This window comes from Oryctolagus cuniculus, chromosome 8 (assembly GCF_051225735.1).
Source record: "Oryctolagus cuniculus isolate XC-2025 breed Fujian yellow rabbit chromosome 8, ASM5122573v1, whole genome shotgun sequence".
In the NCBI taxonomy this organism is placed as follows: Eukaryota; Metazoa; Chordata; class Mammalia; order Lagomorpha; family Leporidae; genus Oryctolagus; species Oryctolagus cuniculus.
In genome coordinates this window covers 20,289,788-20,298,542 of record NC_142874.1, presented here as the reverse complement: position 1 = coordinate 20,298,542, position 8,755 = coordinate 20,289,788, and the positions used below count along the sequence as shown (strand labels likewise).

Sequence of the window (8,755 nt, the reverse complement as noted above, 5' to 3'; positions counted from 1 at the left end):
TCTTCACCACTTCAAGTGAACATTGTGTTTGATAGACACATTGACTGTTCTCTCTCTCTCTTTAGTTCCTAAGTGTCTGGAGCAGGAGTAGGCACATTCAGAGCTGATATAGACACTAGTGTGGGATCACTCAGAAATCCCAAAATTGAAACTCAAAACCATGGTTTGATGTGACGTTAAGTTGCCCCTTGTGGAGTGAACCCTATGTTTGGAAAACCGAGAGCAAAGTCTTGTTAGCGACCAGGAGAGAGGACTATGGCAGCAATACGGTTGCCCAACAAATGTGGTTAAACAGGGCTGTGTGACTAATTCTGCCCATGGGCACTTCTGCTATGGGCAGCAGTGACTTCAGTTATCTCTGTGTGACCAGAATGAGATTGAGAGAACCTTGGGTTAGCTGTCCGGGTGACAAGGCTGACAGCCTATCGCTGGGTCACTATGTGCGGAACAAGTTTCCTGGAGAGTTGCATGGATGTTACAGACTTCTCATAGGGAACAAATGATTAAGTTAAACCACTGAGGTTTGGGGTTGCTTCTCATTATAGCACAACCTAATATATCCTGTTTTATATAGAACTACAAGGAGCGAACTTTGAAGTTCCTTGGAGTTCAATCCAGATCCTGTTTTTCTTCTCGCTCTGAGTTCCTCCTAGGGGAATTTGTATATTCCTGTGGTCTTAAAGATGACCATTGTACCAAACTTTGCCCCCAAAATGCTAGATTATACCTAATGCCCTTCCATAATCAGCTATGTCCATTTCATTCTTTAAAGGGCCACAGTTTGGATGATTGATTTAAAAGGAAACATCTGCATGTTTATTTCACCTGACTTTCCACCTCCATCCCAGCCCCCTTTTTCAAGCATCCCACATGGAAGATCCAACCACACACCTCCATTTGCATATTCTCAAGCATAGGCCCTCCAACTTAACATTTCCTAGACTGAAATTACTATTTTCTCACCTTTCCCAATCTGCTTCTTCTCCAGTGAGCCATAGACTACAGACCCACTTGCTGAAGTTGGAAACACAGTATTATCTCCGACAGCTGCCTCTCCCTTGTCACCACATCCAATCCATTATCAAGACCTGTCAACTCTACCTGTGAAATATTCACATATAAACTCTCTTCTTATCACTACTGCCACCACCTGATCCAAGTCACCTCTCTCTTGGACTCCTGTAATAGCTTCTTATCTGCTCTGTGTTCTTGCTTCTACTCTCTCCACAGCAATGAGAATACTCCTTAGAACCTAAGTTACATCATGTCCCTTTCTAGCTTATAGATACTCAGTAATTCTAAGAACTCAATCCTCAATCTTCACATCTGGTCTATGAGGTCTGCATGATATTTTCCTGTGCATCTCCCAGGTTTTAATTCCCATATCTCACATCTCCCTGATCCATTCATTCTGTCCTTAGTCCCCCAGAAACATTCTTTTTTGCTCTGATTCCTTCGCACTTGCTGATCTTTCTAGCCAGCAGACTGCTGGAGGTTCATCAAAGTCCACATTCTCCTCCCCCACCTATATGTACTGTTGGACTATATTTCCCAGACTCCTTTGCAGCTATTGTGGCTGAGGAATGTAATCACAGGCATGTGACATGAGCAGGAGTAATCTATCCCTCTCCCAGGCCTGGCCAGTGAAACATCCCCTCCATGCTTCACCACACTCTTTCCTCTCTTCCGCTGGGAGCAATAGAGATGACCACTGATGCAGTCCTGGTGGGCACATGCAGAAGATGGTAGATTCTTCAAGAAGGATGGGATGGGAGACGCAGTGGGAGATGGGATGGGTTGTGGATGGGAGGGAGGTTATGGGGGGAAAAACCACTATAATCCAAGGTTGTATTTTTGAAATTTATATTTATTAAAAAAATTTTTCTGAAAGAAAAAAAGATGGTAGATTCAGGATGTGTCCCCAACTGTGTGGTAAAAAGGCACCTTATCTATCTTCTTCCCAGTACAGGTCCCTGGACCAAGAAATATACTATGTTCTAAGCTAACATATAACAGTCTTTTTTTTTTTAAAGTTCATGGAAAAATAGAATTAAAAGACAAGCTTATTTTGGTACAAAAAATGGAAATCCATGCATAATTTTATCATATTATCTATTTTCCATGAACTTTTGGAAGATCCTTTGCGTATCTGAAGATTCACTGCTACAACATTTAGCACTATCCTAACAAAAATGTGTACCTGCGACATTGAGCAATCATACTACCACCAGCATACACACACACACACGCACATGCACACACACACTCAGTCACTCTGCAGGCTCCCATCTACTCATATTTTAACTCTGGGCTTATGTGCATAAAAGGCCTCACTCCCGTACCCAGTGGAATTTAATTTTGTCTATTATTCTTACTCTCCACACTCTATTCTTTCCCATTGATTTACTCACCAGAATGCATTAATTACGTATTAATTTTTGTGTGTGTTTAAAGTTTGTATCCACAGCTAGCCCATAAGATCCATGGAATCAGAACCTTTTGTCCAGCATAATAATATACACAATGCCAACACCTTGCTTGGCATATAGAAGTCCACACATTTTAAAATGCAGATGAGCAAATAAGAAGTCACTATTAAGGGAATATATTTTTTTCATTATAAGAACTCAGCTCTAAACCAAAAACAATGAAGAATCAAAATACACACCAGGAAGATTTTTTGTAACCTTTATTCATTCAGAATGCAATTTTGAGTCAATCTACAACCAAAAGAAAATGCTAAATTCTTACGTAGTGTTAACAGGCTGAATGATATAATAGTGCCCCTATGTGTACAAGCAAGAAGTCGGTCTCTATTCCTTTCATAAAATCTCTTGGTAAACATGTATGTATTTTTCCATCAAAAATGCATTAACAAGGTCATGCTTATGTAGCTAGTCAGCACAATAGACAAATAATAATTTCTGTTGAGCTACTGAAGTCTTGCGATAGGGTGTTCACAACTCCAAGCAACGTCCATTGATCTTTTCAATGGCATTCATTATGTGACAGGCTCACCAGATACATTAAAATAAGTCTACTAATTTTTAAAAGCTAAAATTACTCAAAAAGTCCTGTATTGTAAATAACACCTGGAATACTGTGTTTGTCTAAGATGACTAGATGACATAAATCTTTTCTACAGTCCTTTCTGCAGATGTAGGAAAACAAATGCTATAAGAGAGTGAAATAAAGTTCTTATATTTTTGCCTAAAAGTCTATTTATGTATTTTGCTTAATATTTAAATGATCAAAAATCAATATTAAATAACTGCACAAAACCTAAAATAAAATGTCCACATTACATCATACTACATTATACAGACAGATTAAAAGCAGCTAATTAGAAGCCTTTCTAAAAATTTTAAGTTTCTGACATCATTTTCCACCATTCCATCAACTCTTGCTTCTCCTCTTCTTTCCTTTCTGAAAATGACTCCAGTTCAAAATCAACCTAAGGGAGAAAAATCAAGAACTTATTTTTATCAAATTGCTTTTAAAAATAGACATAAAAATGAACAGTTTCAGTGCTTAAATAACAATCTCAACTCAGTCACCTAAATTAAAGTAGATCCTCAAAAAAATCTCTTGTAATAAACAAGAGATATTCTCAGGGAGAAAAATCAAAAGTCATTATGTTTGAAATGTGCTTTGCTCTTATCACTTTAAAGGCAGATTTAGGGCTGGTGCTGTGGCTCACTAGGCTAATCCTCCACCTGTGGCGCTGGCACACCAAGTTCTAGTCCCGGTTGGGACGCCAGATTCTGTCCTGGTTGCCCCTCTTCCAGGCCAGCTCTCTGCTGTGGCCAGGGAGTGCAGTGGAGGATGGCCCAAGTCCTTGGGCCCTGCACCCACAGGGGAGACCAGGAGAAGCAACTGGCTCCTGCCATCAGATCAGCGCGGTGCGCTGGCCATCGTGGCCATTGGAGGGTAAACCAATGGCAAAAAGGAAGACCTTTCTCTCTGTCTCTCTCTCTCACTGTCCACTCTGCCTATCAAAAAAAAAAAAAAACAAAAACAAAAAAAAAAAACAAAGGCAGGTATAGTTCAAGAAAATCTCCTGCCCCAGTCTCTTCCCCTCATAAAAAGGTGTCACTTGGAGTTAATATTCTGCCTTTATCTATTGAATGAGCTTTTCCTGCCAGCTTGGACTTTCTCTTACTAGATGGAGACATATGGGAGAATACAGTTCTATGTGCTGTTGTCCCCAGCCATCAAATTCTACCTTCCAAAATCTTGAGTTTGTTGAAAAACTGAATGAAAACACATATCTCCAAACCACTGCCCTTGTCATGTGGGAGCTTCGTCAGGTCTAGGCGGCCTCCTGCACAGAGCCTATTCAAAATCCGCAGCACTCAGCCCCAACCCTCAGGCCCCACTCCACATGAAACCAAGAGTTCTGAATGTGGCCACCTGCACCCCTGGTTATTTTGGAATGTGATTACACATCCCGGAACCAAGACAGCCAGAAAAGTTAAGGATCAAAATGGTTGAACCTTTACAGACTGTTCCTGGGGCTATTTTTTGCACTTTTTGAAAATTTGCCTCCTTATTTTAATGTATACACAACCTAATACACACGCACACACAACCAAAACCAAAGCATAAGTTAAACACTCGATATATTTTGTTTGCCGAAAACAAACTTTTATACTCCAAACTTTGGGTGCACAAATAAAACACAATACAGTTATTTCAGGTAAGCCTTTAAATTGGAAATACTGTGGTCTCATCACCATCTCCTTTCTAGCAAAATTAATGGTATCTGCTTGAATAAAATATACGTTTCAATAGTACTTAGCATAGGGGCCTTGCTCATGGTGTATGCTTAACAAATGTTTAGTTAAAGCCCCAAATCATCTAGTTGGCATCATTTTTTTAAAAATATTTGGTGAGTGAAGCATTGTGCTATGCACCGGAAATAAAGACAGAAAGGAACAAAATTCCATGTAGACTGAAATTCAGGTTAGCAAATAAAATTGTAATTTTTCATGTATCTTTAAGAAACTGAGAAATGGTAACACTGGTGGTAAATCATTCAATGAGATTTGGGGCAGATCATCTAATATTGTTAGGCTTCAGTGTTCTCATCTATTAAATGGGGCTAATACTACCCACCTCATAGGTTTATTATGAATATTAAATGTAAGTCACTCAAATATGCCTGGCAATGGTTAGTTTTTAGTTTTTACTAGGTTCGCTATTATTGCCATGCTAAGTTCTTAAGTTTACTCACCCCAACAGCAGGGCTATAAGGAACTGCTACCTTTTCGTTATTGCCAGATAGCTAGGAGCTGAGGCCATAAGTTTATAGTTTCCAGGTACAAGCAATCTCCAGTAATCACCATCTTTTGCTGTAGGAAAACAAAATATCAAATCACAAGGCACACATGTGGATCGCATAGTTATGCCATCTAAGAAATACCTACCATTGCTTGGTTAGACTCCAATCCCTATTTTTAAAATAAATATACAGGGAATTTGAAGAAGTTCTCTTGAAAAGGGAAAGACGCTCTCCCAATATGCTCATTTCTTACAGTTGCTTTACAGACATTACTGTTATCTAGCAGACATCTAAGAGCATGGCTCTTCTGATCACACCAGGAGAAATACAGGTAAAAAGACGTCTACAGTGGGGCTGACACTATGGTGCAGTAGGTAAGCATCAGGCTGCAGTGCCAGCATCCCATGTGGGCACCAGTTCTAGTCCCGGCTGCTCCACTTCCGATCCAGCTCTGCTGTGGCCTGGGAAAGCAGTGGAAGATGGCCCAAGTGCTTGGGCCCTGCACCCACGAAGGAGACCTGGAAGAAGCTCCTATCTTCGGATCAGCCTAGCTGGTAAATCAGCAGATGGAAGACCCGACCCCTCCCTCTCTCTCTCTCTCTCACTCTCTATAACTCTGCCTCTCAAATAAATAAATCTTAAAAAAAAAAAAAAAAAGACATCTATCAAGTCCTGAGCGGGGAGGTCAGAGCACCTGGCAGCACGTTTTGATTCATGCTAGGTGAAGACCTGATGGTGCAGGTCCAGGTCAGGGGTTTGCAGAGTGCAGCCCAAGGGCGGCATCCCCACAACTCCCGAGAATCTAGTTAGAAATTCTGATTTCTAAAGATTTCAGAGCAGGTGGGTCTCCTGAGTTCTTCCAATCTCCTGTTTTCCTACATCAAGGCTTCTCAAACTTAGGTGGATACCAGCCTCCTGGAAAACCTGACAAAATGCACAATCCGCTGCACTGGCTCTGGGTGAGCCCGAGACAGGGGCCTTCTGCCTCTGCAGGGTGGTGCTGAGGCTGTGGTAGGAGCTACACTCTCTGCAGGAGGTCCTCCAGGACAAGCCACACTTCCTCCTTCTCCTGAGTCGGGCCACACATCCTCCTCACCCGCTCTCTCAGGGCATACTTCCCATCTTATCTCACGGTGAAAACAGATCGAACCAGGGCAGGTGAAGCCCCCATCACCACATCTTCCCGTCTGTCTCTAGACCCCCACATCTCCTTTCAGACAGTGCCTCCTGTATCTTGTTGATAACCAAAGTTCTGGAAAGATCTGTCCGCGTTCTCTGTTACTGATGATTCTCCTCCTACTCTCTCCTGGACTTCTCCAATCAGGTTCTGCTTATGCACTCCACAGGAAACAGATCTTGTCACAGCTATCCACACCGGTATAGGGCAACTGGGCAGGGTGTCAGGAAGAGTTGAGCCAGAATATTTCCACATAGGCATTGTAACTCCTCTCCCTTACCTGTCAATCCAGTATGCTCACTTTCCCATGAAGCTCCAGTGTCTCATCTGAGACCAGGAAGGAGGAGATGCCATAATGGGCACATGGAAGTTAAGCTCCAGGTGGAGGAGGTATGGAACTCCCAGGAAGCCTCATACACACCAAACTCCACCTCGCTTGTATATTCTATTAGGACACTTCCCCGTAAAACAGATACATGTGGAGACACCCTTCTTTTGCCCTTGGCCATGTTCATGGGTTGCCCTCTGGCCTCCTTCCCGTCTCTCCTCATAGGCAACCCTCTGGCCCACTCCTGATGGGCATTTCTCCATGTAGGGTCCCCCACACTCTGGCATGAATGTATATTCACCCTCTCCCTTAAATAAATCTCTCACATGTGTACTGTGTTTATGTCTCTGCTTTGAATTCCTATCTCTAGGCAAGCAAGAACCTGGAATAAAATGCATGGTACTTGTGCCCCTAATGACGTGGCTAACTCCAGCGATGCATTCACAAGGCTGCTCTTGCTGGCATTCCTTATCACTCCCTCCTTCATGAAACACCCCCAGGCTTCCAGGACAATGCATATTGTTTTCCTTCTGCTTTGGAGGCCATTGTTTGTTCTTTCTTCCTCATCACCTTGACTTTGAAAAGCTGGAGGGGCCGGCACTGTGGCACAGCAGGTTAACACCCTGGCCTAAAGCTCCAGCACCCCATATGGGTGCCGGTTGGAGACCCGGCTGCTCCACTTCCAATCCTGCTCTCTACTATGGCCTGGGAAAGCAGTAGAAGATGGCCTAAGTCCTTGGGCCCCTGCACCCACATGGGAGACCTGGGAGAAGCTCCATGCTCCTGACTTCGGATGGGCGCTGCTCCGGCCATTGTGGCCAATCAATTGGGGAGTGAACCATCGGATGGAAGACCTCTCTCTCTCCTCTCTCTGGGTAACTCTGTCAAATAAATAAATCAATCTAAAAAAAAAAACAAAACAAACAAACAAAAAAAAAACACAAAACCAGGAAAACCGGGAGTATCCAAGAGTCCAGTCCTCAGATTTCATTCCCTTTGATTCCCTACGTCAGAGTTTCCTAAACTTTTCATATGATGGAGTGAAGAGAAAGTAATATTTGCATGGCAGCCAATGGTTCACAGATAGAAGAGGTGTCCTGGAGCCAGAGGGCCCCAAGCCGGAGTTCTACCCCTGCTAAGAGGTAAGAGGACCATATCTTGGCCCAGATTCTGGAGGCATGCTGCCCTCAGTGGGGTGTTGATAAATACTGCCGGGCGTGTGAGTAAATGGCATTTAAGAGGACAGATGTTATAGATTTAAAAAACAAATCCAAGCAGTGAATGTGAAGATTAAGAAATAGTGATATATACACCAGTTTGGGAAATTAAGGTTAATTACGCGTAAGACCTAGAAAAATTATAAAAACCTTATGACTTAAAAAAATGTCGCAATGATCCCAGCAGATGACAGTTAACCTAAAATGAACTTGACAGGAGTTTAATAGCAGGAGTGCAGAGAAGTGCCAGGAAAATAGAACATTTTTCCCAAACTGGGAAACTGGAAGTGGGGCTTTAAACCAAGAAATAAATAACATCCCACTTGAATCCTACAGCCTCCAGTTTCACCTTGAATAACTCTGCATTTATGATACGGAGTAAGTGAAGAAATGAACGCAAATTCCAGACACACTCTACGCCAGCAGTTACCTTCTACCCTACCCTTCTAGTTCCCTTCACAGCTTATTGCAGAGACTAGGAAAGGCACTAGTATGCTAACTCCCGCCAGCTTTGTTTCCCCTTGCTTTCCTGGGCAGCTCTGGGGAGACACAGCTGAAGAAAGGGCACCACCTGCTGCACCCCGACTTCCAGGCACAGCAGCCACCCTGCGTTTCACTGTGCCTGACCTGCTCCCACAAATGCAATGGGCCTAGGTCAAAAGTAAGGGAGAGACAGTGGAAAGAGACAAGGAGGCCAGGAGTGTAAGATTGTAATTACAATAATGAGAATTAGGCTTTTTTGTACCTTG

At 42.8% G+C, this 8,755-nt stretch overlaps 1 pseudogene across 1 annotated transcript in view; it reads right to left on the bottom strand.

Annotated features, from left to right (window-relative positions):
• Positions 1-2,680: 2,680 nt before the first annotated feature.
• Positions 2,681-8,755, bottom strand: part of LOC149124882 (carboxypeptidase E-like) — a 28,458-nt pseudogene continuing 22,383 nt past the window's right edge. The window contains exons 8-9 of the transcript XR_016211627.1: positions 5,237-5,354; positions 2,681-3,454 (exon numbers count right to left, since the gene is read on the bottom strand). The product of XR_016211627.1 is annotated as a carboxypeptidase E-like (transcript). The remainder of the gene's footprint in view (positions 3,455-5,236; positions 5,355-8,755) is intronic.